Source organism: Pipra filicauda, unplaced genomic scaffold, assembly GCF_003945595.2.
Source record: "Pipra filicauda isolate LSUMZ 115617 unplaced genomic scaffold, ASM394559v2 scaffold402_size659489_pilon, whole genome shotgun sequence".
In the NCBI taxonomy this organism is placed as follows: domain Eukaryota; kingdom Metazoa; phylum Chordata; class Aves; order Passeriformes; family Pipridae; genus Pipra; species Pipra filicauda.
In genome coordinates, this window is record NW_024104535.1 from 546,997 (window position 1) to 562,459 (window position 15,463).

General features: G+C 37.0%; 1 protein-coding gene across 3 annotated transcripts in view; it reads right to left on the bottom strand.

The window, feature by feature from the left end:
• PIEZO2 (piezo type mechanosensitive ion channel component 2) overlaps positions 1-15,463 on the bottom strand; it is a 295,169-nt gene that overhangs the window by 245,423 nt on the left and 34,283 nt on the right. The gene's annotated exons all lie outside the window — the stretch shown is intronic.

Genomic DNA, 15,463 nt, shown 5'->3' on the forward strand with positions numbered 1-15,463 from the left:
TCTCTTATACTGAGGAGCCCAGAACTAGACACATCACTCCAGATACAGCCACACCAGGGCTGAGTCAAAGGGGCAGGATCACCTCCCTTGACCTGCTGGCAATGCACTTCCTAATGCAGCATTGGAGTTCTTGGCCACAAGGGCACACTGCTGGCTCATGGACACTTTGTTATATACCGGGATCCCAAGGTCCTTCTCCACAGAGCTGCTTTGCAGCAGATCAGCCCTCAGTCTGTACTGGTACATGGGGTCAATTCTTCCTCAATTGAAGGAGACTGCATTTGACTTTGTTGAACTTTGGACAGTTCTTCTCTGCCCATCTCTCCAAACTGTTGGGGTCCTTCTGAATGGAATCATAGGATATCCTGATTTAGCAAGGACCCGCAAGGATCATCAAAAGTCCCAACTCTCAACCCTACACAGGACAGCTCCAAGAATCACATCATGTGCCTGAGAGCATTGTCCAAATGCTTCTTGAACTCTGTCAGGCTTGGTGCTGTGACCACTTTCCTGGGGAGCCTGTTCCAGTGCCTGACCACACTCTGGGTGAAGAACTTTTTCCTAATACCTATTCTAAACCTCCCCTGACACAGCTTCATGCCATTTCCTTGGGTCCTGTCACTGGTCACCACAGAAAAGAGATCAGTGCCTGCCCCCTGCTTCCCATCACTAGGAAGTTGTAGACTGCTGTGAAGTCTCCCCTCAGTCTCCTCTTCTCCAGGCTGAACAAACCAAGTGACATCAGCTGCTTCTCGTATGGCTTCCCCTCTAGACTCTTCACTATCTTTGTAGCCTTCCTTTGGATGCTTTCTAATAGCTTTATATCGTTCTTATACTGTGATGCCTAAAACTGCACACAGGACTCGAGGTGAGGCCGCAGCAGCACAGAGAAGGACAATCACCCTCTCTACTCTATGTAATTTTCTTTAAATTAAACAAACTTCTGAAGTATTTTAACAGTAATACATATTTTAAGTTTAGAAAAAGATGCATTCAAGTTAGAAAGACTTTGTCCAGAATGAAGGACAAGTTAGCTGTTACTTACACATTTTACTTTCCTCATATATAAACTCATTCAATCATTCTCCACAAAAATATATAGGGATGCATAAATCAATATTTATGGGTTGCCTTTAAGAAGCCACAATCTGGTTCATTATATTACAAATAAGGATTATCAGTAATAATTAAGAAATATAAAGTAGGTTCAGATTACAAATTATAGAATGCCTGTTATCCTTAAAATAACAATGTCTTTAAATAATTACAGAGATCTCTGAATTTTACGGTCATCCAATTATTTGCTCTTACATAGTTCTATTGCTGAAAAGATTGTGAACTACCAATCAAAAAGGAACAGCAACTTGCAACTCGTGCTATGCCAATTTTTCTAAAGAATTAAATTATTCTGTTAATTTTGCCGACTATTTCCTTTTCTATTTTTAAAATCTAGTGTGAGTGTATTTTTCTGAAAGTATCCACGTCAGCAGGCCATTACAACAAGCACAATATTGTTACACCCCAGGCTCACCTTTTCAAAGAATGTCATGCATATTCTGTACTGAAAGAAGAGTAAATGGACTTCCATACAGATTGAAAAAAAAAAAAAAGACAAAATAATCTGCAATTCCACTGTGCAGCAGATGTTGAAATATAAGACCCACCACATTCAATTGTTCCTAAGAGATAAGCCAACTGCTAAGGAGTCCGTAGATGAATTAGCCTTTACATTTATTTACTCATGGAATGTAACTCATATCAATTAAGTCTTCTCACCTATATCAAAACAACTTGGTTTTGGAGGACAGATATAGCCTTAGTCCTACCAGAAACATGTATTCCAAAAGAGAAGAAGTTTTTTCAGTCACCACTTCTTGAAATTTCATGGAGACTATACTGAGAATGAGTTAACAAATTAAGCATTAATCAGTCCTCATCCTCATCACATCTGTCCACTTTAATTCTAAATTTAAAACTGCAAAGTCTCTCAATTAAAAAAATCCATGCAATAGCTACAATTTTCCCAGGTTACCTCAATAGCCTTGACAGAGAAACTCTGGATATACACTTCACATCTACAGCTTGGTCAAGAAATATGTGAAATTTATGGATTCCTGGCAAGAAGAAAGGATAAGGAGCATCTATGCTGCACTTCTAAGCTGATATGATTCTGCCATGAGCCTTAAAAAGAAAAAAATCTATCAAGGACTACAGAATCCATCGAAGTTTAACAGAGGGTTTTTCGGAGAGAAATCCAAAATCTTAAGAGCAGCTTCTTATTCTTACAGAGCCTGTAAGAATTGCTCCTGTCACTTACTAAATTTTCTTAATAGCCATAGCCTTTAAGAAGACTTAAACTGAAGACTTACATCTACACTTGTAACTATAAAAAACCTGCAAGGTAAAGTAAATAGGACCTATCCCACTGGGAATTCTGTAAGCAATTATCAGAGCTTTAAAGTGAATGTACTTGAGAAGAGAGAGTCAGCCCTGCTATTATGAACCTACTCTCAGGGTGCTCTGCAGAGGAGCACAGGATGTACAATGACCATTAGTGGCCTTCTTGAAAAGAATGTCACTAAAGAGGAAAGAGGACACTCCTGAGATCAGGACAAATCCATAAATCAAACTTTTTTTTTTCCAAAGTTTAATTTGGAATGGGAAAAAAATTTTGGCATTCATAAGGAAAGGTACAGTAGTAGTTTAAGGCTGATCTACAGTGTGAAGGCCTTTCCATTTCAATGGAAAGGATCAATGTTTTCAGACATTCTGGTAGCAGAATAATATCCTATTATCCAGTTATTCCAGGGATTGTGTTGGTCAGATTTTAATCATGCTAAACAGCTTACCTGATTTCAGTGCAATATTATACACATTTTCTTCTTTCTTCAGAACTGAGCTTGCTACACTTCTTGTAGAGCACCTAGCACTTAGCTTCTCAGTACAAAGAAAACGGCAGCTGTGTGCTTTAGATACTCTTCTTTATTAGTTGAATATCACTGAATGTCTCCCTAACAAATCTATGTCAAATATTTAGAATCTCTATTTACATAAAAGCATCCTCCAGCAAAATAGTAACCTTGGCTAGACATTGCCTGGAAAACCTGTATTTATTGTAAGCAGTTGCAAAAGCACCAGCAATATGCTTCTCAGAATTAATGCATTAAAGCATTCCAAATTTAGCTGCAAAATTTTTACTATTCCCTACTGCAACCACTCCAATATTTTCGTTTTGTTTTTATCTCCATTTGTCTAGTACATCTTGCTGGAGATATCAGTGGCTTATAAAGTTAATGTGCAAGAGCAAAGAGCCATGACTGAATATATTTTTAGCAAGATAAAAAATTAGAAAACAGCAGCCGCACTGCATTTACATATTTACACTGCATTGCATCGTTATTTGTCAAACATACGTATTCCTAAGTTCTGACACTCAAAACTACCTAGAACAAATTGCAGAGCATAAAATCAGCTTCAGTTTGTCACTGATACAACAACAAAGGATGATCCAAAAAAACAAATGCACTCATCCTCTGCACTCCCTCTGGCATTCACAGAGGTCTACTTTTGCAAAAGAAGCTGTACAAAGATGTCCATCACAGTGGAAAGTCCCATTTGAGGTCAGTGGAATTCCATCAATAGAAAAAGCACCTAAAAGATGAGTTTCTTGGCAAACCAAGTGGTAGAGAAATTTCTGGGTATTTTGGTTACATTGGTTGGTTTGCGCTATCAAAATTAATGTAATTTTAGCATTTTGGGTTTGTTACCTCTTCTCAAAATTGTCTAATCGATTAGCAAAATTAATTTCAGAGGAATTATTTTTGAACTTTATTTACCTCAAAATTTACTGCTTTCTATTTCTAGAGCTATGTACTCAACAGTTTTTTTTTCTCCACCACTACATAAATGGGACTATTAACAGAGGTTACATCTCCATTCAAACCTTTCCTTACGTATTTTTTTTCATACAAAGCATCCAGAAAACCCTTCAGGTTCCTACTCTCAAAAAGTATGGTTTTGTCTAAAGTAAACACTGAACAAAAACGCTTAAATTGGTAAACATATCATACACACAAAGTCCATACACACTTTCTGCTCTTCAGATTTCTTTTTAAGTCACATTTGTCACCCAGTTTTCTAACAGTCTCTACTAAAAAAACTCCAGAAATGTTATTTTTTTCTCTGAAGTTCTGCTACTGTTCACAGTCCAATCATAACCGTAATACACAACTGGGAAAAGACAAAAAAGCAGAGCTATTCATGTACAGAATTAGTGGCAAATCTAGCTTCTTCTTGGTATAACCTGAAGTACTTTGGAGCACCTTCCCTTAGACATTAAGAAAAGAGCACTTTATAACATGTAACACTAAATTCCTCATTCATAAGTGATTATTTTAAATATTTCTGGTTTAATGCATATTGTGCGAACCTTTAAAGGCAGGCTCAGAATGTCATCTAAGACAAAGTCTTTACTAAAATCCAGGTAGACAGCATCCACAGCCTTTTCCTCATCCACTAGGTGGGTCTCATGGTCATAGAAGGAGATCAAGTTACTCAAGCAGGACCTGCCTTTCCTAAACCGGTGCTGGTTGGGCCTGATCTGGTTGTCCTGTATGTGCTGCATAATGACACTCAAGCTGATCGGTTCCATAACCTTTCCTGGCACCAAGGTCAGACTGACAAGCCTGTAGTTCCCTGGATCCTCCTTCTGACCCTTCTTGTGGATGGGCGTCACATTGGCCAGCGTCCAGTCAACTGGGACCTCCCTGGTTAGCCAGGACTGATAATAAAGGATGTTGCTTGGTGAGCCCTTCCACCACCTCCCTCAGTACCCTCATGTGGATTCCATCCCCATGCACAGATTTGTGAGTGTCTCAGGAGGTCACTATCTACCTCCTCCTGGATAGCAGGGTGTCTATTCTGCTCCCCATCCCTGTCTGCCAGTTCAGGGATCTGATTGCCCTGACAATAACTGGTCTTACAGTTGAAGACTGAGGCAAAGGAAGCATCCATAGAAAAAAGTACAACAGTGGTTCAGGACTGACCTCAGCCTTTTCCTCACTTTTGGTTATAATGTTTCCCTCCGCATCCAATAAAGGATGGAGATTTTCCTTGGCTCTCTTTTTGTTGTTAGTGAGTTTTTAAAAATACTTTCTATTATTTTTCACACCAGTGGCCAGATTGAGTTCCAACTGAAAGCTGAAAAATGCAATTTATCCTTAAGACAGATATGTACAGTATGCACTATACAAATTAAAAAGGAATCTTAAAAAAACAGGAAATCCTATATCACATGGCATTATGTAACCTTGGCATTATATAACCTTGTCCTTCTAGATTTTATTTTTCATTATTGTATGATAGCCAGAGAAGAAGGCATTTGAAGAAATCTAATACTGCTTCTTAGACTCATCACCAAGTGTCTACATGTAGATACTGGGTTTTTCCAACATCAGAATCCTAACAGCTGCTACATATTATTTCATATTTATACCAACAGTTCTTTCCTTTCCTCTACTTAAAGAGGATGATTTGTATAAAATTTGTATTTTAGATGTTAAATAAGAAATACTGGAGGGCAACGTGAGAATAGAGAAATTTGCAATAAGCTTGAACATGGAAATGAGAGCAAAAAAATAGCCTCATAAAAGATGTGTTTAGTTTTATTCTACAAAAATTTTAAGAGGTAATTAATTCAGAAGTGGAAACTACCTTTTCAAAAAAACAGCCTTCAAGAGTGCAGGCATAGTACCAAAGGGCTATTGACTCCTCATTTATAAGCTACAATTGTGTCAAAAACCACGGCAACAGAAAATGAAAAGGAAGGTGAAGACAGAATTAACCATGCACTCACTATTTCTGAATTTATTTTACTATAAAGGCACTGTCATTAATGTTAACAGAATAACGTATTGCTTGTTATGCCCCTTTCTCTTCAAGAAGTATGTAAAAACATTTTTCTCCACATATTTCTGCTGTAGGCTTGAGAATATTATACATCCTTCTTAGCGTTATCCTATCCAGACTCATGTGTGCTTTAGCATGAAAAGGAATTAATTCAGCCAACTACACTGAAGTAATGTGTCTTCTACTTTCAGCAGGATATTGCATAGTGTTTGCATCCTGTTTTAACAATTTTACAGTGGCAAGATTATTAAGAAAGGTATGCAATTATATTCTTCAAGATTGGTACCTTTAGACTAAAATTTGGGTTAACTTTCATGCTTGTTTTTCCAGAAAAAAAAAAAAAAAATCAGTGAAAATATTAATTGGAAAAAGTGGTGCTGAAAAAATGCCTAACCCTGAGCAGGCAAGGGTTGTTGGCTGAAAGACAGAGTTGATGCTGTTCACTCATTCTTGTACCCACATAGTTTGAAATAAATCTCTGAGAGCAAGAGACCAAAACACGAAAGAGAAAGGGAATAAGTAGCTGAATGATCTTCGAAACTACTCAGTCTCCAGGAGGCCAAGTGTCCAACTCAAAGTTGGGAGAACTCAGTACCAGATTCCTGTCTGTGATGCTATAATTTTTCACAGTTATCCCATAGTTAATATGGGATATTTCATACCAGTTATATCCTCAGAATGCTGGGGGGGAGGAAGCAGGAGGAAAGTAGCACCCAATTCAGATGACTAAAACAGGCTACAGAAGACAGCCTTTGCTACCAACAAAAAACCAACCATTTCCCATAAGCCAGTCAGGTAAGTTTTTCCAACAATGTGACACAGAGAAGAGAGATCAAGACTGGTGAGCAAAGTATATTTTACTCCTATTCATGCCTGCGTAAAGTTTTTACATTTTTTTCATTTTTAATTTCTAGTAATACTTTCACTTAGTATCAACCAGCAAACATAACAAGAAATGGAAACAGAATTTTTCTCCTTTTTCTAATGGTTCATGCATGCAGCATTCCTTAACCAAAACTCACACGTGTGCATAGTACCGATATAGTCAAATAGTGGTAAACTGCTCTCCAGCACTTCCTCACAATTCCTGGTGCCTCTGCTCCCAGAGGCAGGAGTATGCTTGAGGAGAAAGCCCACCTAACCCCATATTGAAACAAAGACCCAGAGAGCTGTACACTCTTGCTCTGTTGGACTTGAACACTGTTTTCTGAACTAATATAGTAAAAAGTTAAGCTCATTCAGCGTCGGCACGATAAAACGACCCAGTATTAAATACTCACAGAGCAGAATCTCCCAGAAAGATGATGGAGCAGTTGCTCTCCTCTACACTACAATGTTACAAGCCAACAACTGTTAAGGTACAAAGAGGGAACAAATCTCACATTTCCTTTTCAACTTAGAGACACAAGTGCAAATCATTCTAAGTTTCTGAGGATTTCCTGCTTTTACCTGACATGGTCGTGACTAACCAAATGCAATAGAAATAAAAAAACAAGTAGATTAAAAATTAAGTTTATTGTGATAAGAAATGTGTGTTACCAGTTTCTGAAAAAGACAGGCAAGCTGTATTATTTCTATAAATTGCTGATTTTTATATCTTCTAATGCATCTTCAATTTCAAATTTCTGTTTCAGAAATACAAAATTTGTTTCAGAAGTTTTTCCTCCAATATTCTTTACGGTAACAGTGAAACAATTGCCACACATTGTAAAAATAGTTATGCTGTAAAACAGCCTATTTTAAAGAATAAAACTAAATAAAGTGACCCAAATGTTCCTCTTCAAGAACTATACCTCCTAATAATGACAAGTATCTGACAGGCATAATGCCCAGGGAACTTTAGCTCACAGATGTGAACTATATTTTTACTTACTGAATTCAGAAGAAGAGGTTAACTTTTGGCACAGTTTTCAGAATTACTTCCAAGTAATTCCACTTAACGCTTGTGACAGATGAGATTGGAATTACACACTGCTATGCAAGATAGTTAAGTGAAATGCATGTAATCTTATCCTCCTTTTAGAGAAAATTAATGGTTATAGCCTACGGTGTACAGCACAGAACCACATAGAACTGTGGCTGCTCAGGACAAGTTACATACTGCCAATACTTCCACATCACACAGTTCTGCTGACAACATTGTGGCAACATATACTCCCCACCCTGAGCCAACATTTCAATATGGTGCTGCTTTGCATGTTACACCCAGATAGGAAACTTTTCTCTTTTGGAACAAAAAAACCCAAACAAAACATCAGGGCTTTGATAAATGGACAAATACTATGCTTTTGGTTCATGTCAGCACTTCTACAATCACATTTTTTTTCACCGGTCAATATTCATCAGGAGACATGACCGCTGGCAAGTAAACACTTTTCAAAGGGTTTGGGGTTGTGGTTTTTTTTTGCTATGATTTTTTTTTTTCTCTCCTTTCCTCTCTTTCTCTGAGCAGCAGCTTCAGTAAGCTTTCTCTCCATGAGAAACCATCTAAAACAGATTTTAACTTTGTGGAAAATATTGTCTGGGAATTGAATGCAGAGAGAGAAAACAAAACACCTTGTTCACCTCTTCCTTTCAGATCTTAGGAAAAGGAACTATGCTTCCCAGCTGTATTTGACAGAAAGAAAATTAACAAAAGACCTCAAAATGTAAGGCTACCACAGTCATCATCTTACTTAGAATAACGTATTTTAAAGGAGTATCTACTCTTGCGAGGAAATCCATATCAACACGCTTTATTGACATGAGTAAGTAGATGAATATTTCCAAATTTAAAAACATGAAGGACACCATCATCACTAATTTTTCCCATTAGAAAGATCAACTTAACATTATAACCCATTTCAGTTTCAGTGCAGACAAACTAAATTACAACTTGTTACCATCTCTTACTTAGATTGCCATAAGATTTTGGCATATCTACATTGTGTTGGTAATCTCTTACCAATCAATTTGAGATAGGGTTGGGGGTTCTTTGGTTAAGTGGTTTGATTTATGATCTTTCAATACTTACCTATAATAATAATAAAAATATAATAAAACCTACACCTTTCAATTCCAGTCTCTTCTATGAATCTCACAGTCATTAAAGCTTGTTGCAGGTACCTCTTTGTTCTCCCCGCACCCACCTCATACAATTAACACATGCCAAAATAAGCTTCACTCCAAAAACAGTGGTCTTAACTTCCATTATAAAACACGAAACAAACAAACAAAAAGAAGTAGCTTTCAAAGAGTCTCCCTTTTTTCACATAACACACCTCTTGGGATCTATGTTGTCCTCGGGCTTTATGACCAGAACATCATGACAGAAGCTGAAATAGCAAGCACTCAACTTCATGACTTCATTTCACTGAAGTCATAACATTATTCATTATGTATACATATAAATTCCTCAATTGGTCTGGGAAGAGGAAAAAGAGCCACTGAGGTGGTTGCCTGTGGAAGGGAGACTGTCCGCATTCTTACCCTTCCTCCAACAGCAGCTCTTCTGTCTCCAAGCTTCTATCTCTAGGAAAGTAACTGGGAGCTAAAGAAATCACTCTGCTCCTCACTCATTTTCATGGGATAAGAAAAGCATGTTCCTTTTTCCCTGGACATCCGGAGACAGTTGTGTTGTTACAGTTGCATAATCCTGGCAAGACTCAAACTAAAAATAACAGCAAACTCAGAACACAGATGACAATCAAATGTCACACAGTGCTACTGCTAAAACACAACATTAACCAGGGACAGATGTGGAGACAGTTGTATGACAGAGAGATCTCCAGAAGCAGAAAGGGACTGAGACTTCCATTTACAGCTGCTAAGAAGCTATCAGATGCCAGGAACAGCTATTCAGTCAGATGTTTCCAGCAATTAAAAGTGCAAATTTCGGCATATGTTACCATTTCCCCACCACTATCCACACTCATCATCTTTTAAGACACATAAATAACCCTAAGTCAATTGATGTAAGATGCAGAAAGAACCAAGCCCTTTTTTTTTTTTTTTTTGCCAGCTGTTGCTTACACTGACATCAGTCCTAAAAAACCCTGAGTCAGATGAAGGACGCGTTAAAAAACTAATGCAGACAAACATCTCTGAGGAATATAAGCATGATAAAACATAAGAGAGGTGTTAACACCGAAAAATGAGTGTCATTAGTGACGTTACAAATATGAATGCAGAGTTTGAAACTCTGCCATTATTTATTCCAGTAGAGGAAAGGATAAACTTCCTTTCTTGGTCCTTCACAGAAAAGAAGGACCCAGAGGGTTGCAACGGCAAGCTATAAATCCGGGTAATGAAGGAGCATTTCACACAGTGCTTTACCAAAGCCACAGTGTTTACCAAAGGAAACAGAATTTTTAAAAATAGGTATCTCCAGGATATCAAGTGCATAAAGCAGATACAAGCCCCTCATTCTTGCAATGTCCCTATTCCAAACTGATATTTCTCTTACAAGATAATAAATCCTTTTTTGTTTGAAGAATCGTGCATTTCCTTCTCTCCTTAAAATACACTAGGCAACATCCTCTTATTGCGAAGAATTTTCAGTCTACTACAGGAATCTACTTAGGAATGCCATGAATTGTCTTACAAACTATATCTTCTAACTAGGAAGAAGGAATGGATCCTGATGAACCCAAAGAATCACAGAACCCAGGGAGATATTAGGAGACATATTTACAACTGTAAATCTGATTTGGTCATTAAGATTGCCTGTTCTGGAGAAGTAATACTTAAACCCATCTGACTCCCAATAAAATTTCACAAGCACACAACCATAATCTCTACAAGACAGAGTCCTTCTGGAACAGATGCATTTTACTATCCAATTGCAACACTTCCCTAACACTGTATGAAAAATATCTAACAGTAATCCTATCAAACAGACCCATGGTCTTGTCCAGTTTTCACACAGCAAGTAGACTCCATACAGTCATTTAAGAAAAAAAACATCTTTACTGTGCATTTATTCTGAGTAGAAACATTTCCCAGAAAGCACAAGGCACATATGTTAACTCTGCATGTTTCTGCGCACATCATTTAAGACACTTCTCTACACTCGAGGGGCTGCAATCGTGGTACTCCTTTCAGGTCGCCAATTTCTCGTACTTGTGGGAGGCCTTCTTCCACGTATCAATTTTCTATTATACAGCATCTGTAGAAATGTTTTCTTCCCCTAGAATACTATTTGGAGAAACTCCCTCAGACTTTTGATAAGCTCTCAGTCAGATTTTAAGAGCAAGACTGGAACTTCAAGATGATTTAATACCTCTTTCATGTTTATAAAACAAACCATTGTGTCCTTGTCCAAGAATATTTGAATGTGGGAAGTTAAGAAGTTTAACTTGAAGAAAACTTCCCACGCAGTTAGTAATTCTAATCTGTTTATATCCAGGCTCAATATAAAGTCTGACTACGTATTTCTTTGGAGTCAAGCCACTGTCCTGAAGATACCAAATGATGTTATGATATTCTGGTATCCCACCAGAATAAAAAGTAAAGCAGTCACATCCCACCAAGAAAATTAGGGTCCCAGGTTTGCCACTATATAACTTCTAGAGCTCTCAACATAGCAATCACAAAGTAAAGGATTGTTTCTTGCAGGGGAAGACAGAACAAAATCTCGTCGTCATTAGGCATGTTCTGAACACATGAAGATGAGTACAGTAAAGGGTTGCAACATGAATCTTCATTCAGAAAATGCAATAATGTGCTTTTCTCATTTAAAGGAAACCAAAATAAAACAAAAACCAACCAAACCAAAAACCCAGCATATCTCTTTAATTGAGCAAGAATCTCAAATTTGGAGAAATGAGTCCACTGAGAATCTCAGATCTCTTCTTGAGAAGGAGCCAAAGTATACATCCTGGAGGATTAAAACTAAGTGAAGGGCACACTAAATTTGATTTAAACATATCCTGAAAATTTAAGAAAGAAACAAACACCACGCTGTCCTTCAAGTTAAAAAAAAAAAATGTTTTTCTTCACAATCTTGCAAGGAAGCCAGCGATCCCTTACTGACAAGGGTTCTACATACAGTGAAGATAAGAGCAGTAAAGACTTACATAATCCTTGTAACTTTATTTATGAGCACTTCCATTAGTACAAATTTTTATCTGGCTAATAAAGTATTTTTGTCTGTAAACTGACAAAAAATTTATACCATTTTAGAACATAAACATGGATTTCAAAGTGGTCTTTATGAGCAAACTGACTAGAATTAGTCTTGGATGAAGTTTATAGCTTCAGAAAAGAAATGTGCCAGAATAAGTAAAATGTTAGGGTTTGTTCAAACACAGAGGATTCTCTTCATTAACAGCTAGACCAATGTACAACAGCCAGTCAGTTTGTCAGAAATATTCTTGCTTGTCAACCCAGAAAAATAACTAACTTCATCCTTTGCCATGTGGTCTTAAGTGATGGAGGTGGCAAGATGAAGCTGCAGAAAGAAAAACACAAGCTTGAGAGATACCTAACTCAGTAATGATGTTCTACTAATATATTATTGAAAAGTTTATCTACCACAGAGGCAAGAGAAAGTTCTCCCTAAAAGTAGGGGTAATAACAATAATTATAAAAAGGATTTATGAAAATAAATTAGTTGGAGTTTGTTGGGTGGGGTTTTTTTAAGCAAGAAAAATGAAAACTATTTTTCAGCTTGAAATCAGGGGAAAATAACGCTTGAAAGATGAATTTTTTTCCTGCTTTATCCATTAATAAGATATTCCCTCCCTGCTCACAGTTAGCTATCCACTTAAAAAGTATTTCAATGGGTAATTATAGTTCATTTTGAATATTCGATGTTCCCACATAATTTTCTTGCTTTTTTTCACTGAACAATTTTGAGAAGTAATTTTTTTTTTGAATCTAAAACTTCCAAGTTGATTCAGTATAGATACAAGAAAACACACCCTTTAAAAACAAACACCAAAACTGCCTTCTCAGGTCTTTGATCAGGATAAACATGTGTTAGCAGCAAAATTCACACCATCATACCAACTGGTAGCATAAATAAGTTAGGACTCTGTTACTAACATATGCTAAAGCAAGCTGGAGTTAGTGTGATTATATAACAAGGAACAGACTGTCAGCATGAGTACAAGCATTTATCCTTTGTTTAGGGCATCATGATCTACTCATAAAAACATTACTCTTCAATAAATAATAAAGTATGCCTTCTCTGTCCCCAGACTAACTAAGCACATTAAAGAGCAAACAACTTCAGTACACAAGACTATTTAAAGTGGAAAAAAGGGAAGTATCCTTACCTAGTTTATACAGGTAAAACCAAGCCACAGAAAATTACTTTACTTTATCATGTTTACATGACAGCCCTGTAGCAAAGTGACCCCCAAATTCCCAAACCTAAACCTGCAGTTCCAAGAACACAACCACTCTACAAAAAGATATTATTGCCTCTCTTCCTAAGTGGTGGCAGCTGTACATACAAGCAGGACTTGACTCTGAAATCAATAATTTCTTTTTATTCACACAAAGAAACAAGAAACACCAAAGTGGCAAAGTTACTCTCCTAGTCACATTCACACTGTTTTTCCAGTAGTTTTCCCCATACTATTTGTGTCATTTTCTATTTGAAAACGTCATGGATTGAGTCACTAGTTCTAACGACATTTGTGACAACATCTCATGCCGACCACCAAACACCTATCAGGAAAAGAGGAATGTGTGCCAAATACAACCACACCTTTTGAGAAAATGGGGTGGTAAAGGGATAAGCAGCAGCTCAGGGATGTAGCCCCAGCACAGGAGGTTAACAGTATTTCCACCCTGCAAGATGACAGTCTTAATGCTCCTTACCTGCCTCCAAATGCATTCAAATGCATTCATTATATAGGATCTTAAACGACCCTGTAGCTACAGATCCTTTCATTCAAATAGAAAAATATTTGTAAGAACATATTTGTTAACAGTAGACTTACAGTAAGTCATAAATGTAATATCAATGCCTCAGAATTCTCAATCATATCTTGTATAAAACCTATATTTATTTCTGCATTAGGATTCAACTCGTCAATTTTTGGCTCTCAAGAAAAAAAGAAGTTGCAAGATAATACCCACTTGAGAAAACAGCACGTTTGCTTTCCTGATGGTCCTCCTGTGTTTTAAGCCAACAGGTTGGTTTAAATTTGAACGTTGGTATCACTAAAATAATATATCAACTTCTAATGGAAGATGAGTAGAGACAGATGAAGTCAATTCATACATTATTCCAAAACATTAGGTGTTTTTTTTCTTTCTCTAAATTAGCAGAGTTGTTGAGGCCTCTCCCTTTATCTTAATTCACAGCAATCCAAGAAAAAAAAAACGTTCAAATTTAAAGGACAAAATTCTAACAAACACTACACAATGATATGAAACAAGCTAATCATTGTCTTCGCTCATTAATACTACAAAATCTGATGCTTGGTTTACCTGAACTGCAAGGAAACAGCAGGAATCCCAAGGAGATCACCCAAATCAGCACACAAATACCCTGATCCTGCACTCCTTACACAAGCATTTCTGTCCTCTTTCCCAGGACTGTTCCAGTAAGGGCAGATGAATTCACAAACTTTACCAGTATCCACAATCTTGTAGCTCAATTGCTTGTACCTCAGAAAAAAATGTATTGCTTGCTCATAAACCACTGTAACCTGATCAACCACAGTGACTCAAAAACCAAACCCCTTCTGAAAACAGGAACAACCAACTAGAAACCTGTCCTTTAAAAATCTTTTTGCACTATGCTAAGTGACCCTTAACAAACAATATTAGATGTAAAAAATGTGACCAGCTCAAAATGTCTGGGAATACTGTTTTGTTTGTGGGTGTAATTTTTAAAAGCAAACAGATTTTGGTTCAAACCCATTTATTGGAATGGCAAGACAACATTGTGCATGCCACGTTCTCATACTCTCAATCAGCAGACAATCAACTGGTAAATTTGTCTCTTCTCTAAAAGCGCATGGAATAAAAAAGCAATTCCAGAAGGAACCAAATATTGAACGATTTCATTTGAAAATGGGAACTGTAGTCCAGCATATCCCAAAGAAGAAGAAATATTATTTTTGTACCTGGAAGACAATTTGAATCAAGCTTGATAAGACTACTTCTAATCTCTGAAGTGCTGTGTGAGCTGCACCCTGCATTGTACAGCCTAACAAGGCTGCCTTTGTTGATGTTGATACAGAGCACGGATAGCAAAGCAGTTGGTGGCACTTGTCCATAAAAGTTAGTTTTAACTCCAGATTTAAAAAAGCACATATGAAATATTTGTAATTACACATGAGACTGGCTATTAATTTAATTTATACATTTTTTTTTAACTTAGCTCTTCTCTCCTGCCAAAAATGTAATCACTTTCCTGAAGATGAATGTCAACCAGGTAAGCCAAAAGTCATTTATCAGCTTTTAACTAAGAAATATTTGAAAAGCTTAAAAAAGGCAAGTATTAAAATGCAGATTGAAACAAGTATGAATGGTTTGATTATTACATGGATTCCTAGAGTGGGAAGAGGGAAGCACATCCTGTTTTGTGGTTAGGAAAAGCTGGCAATCTGAATCT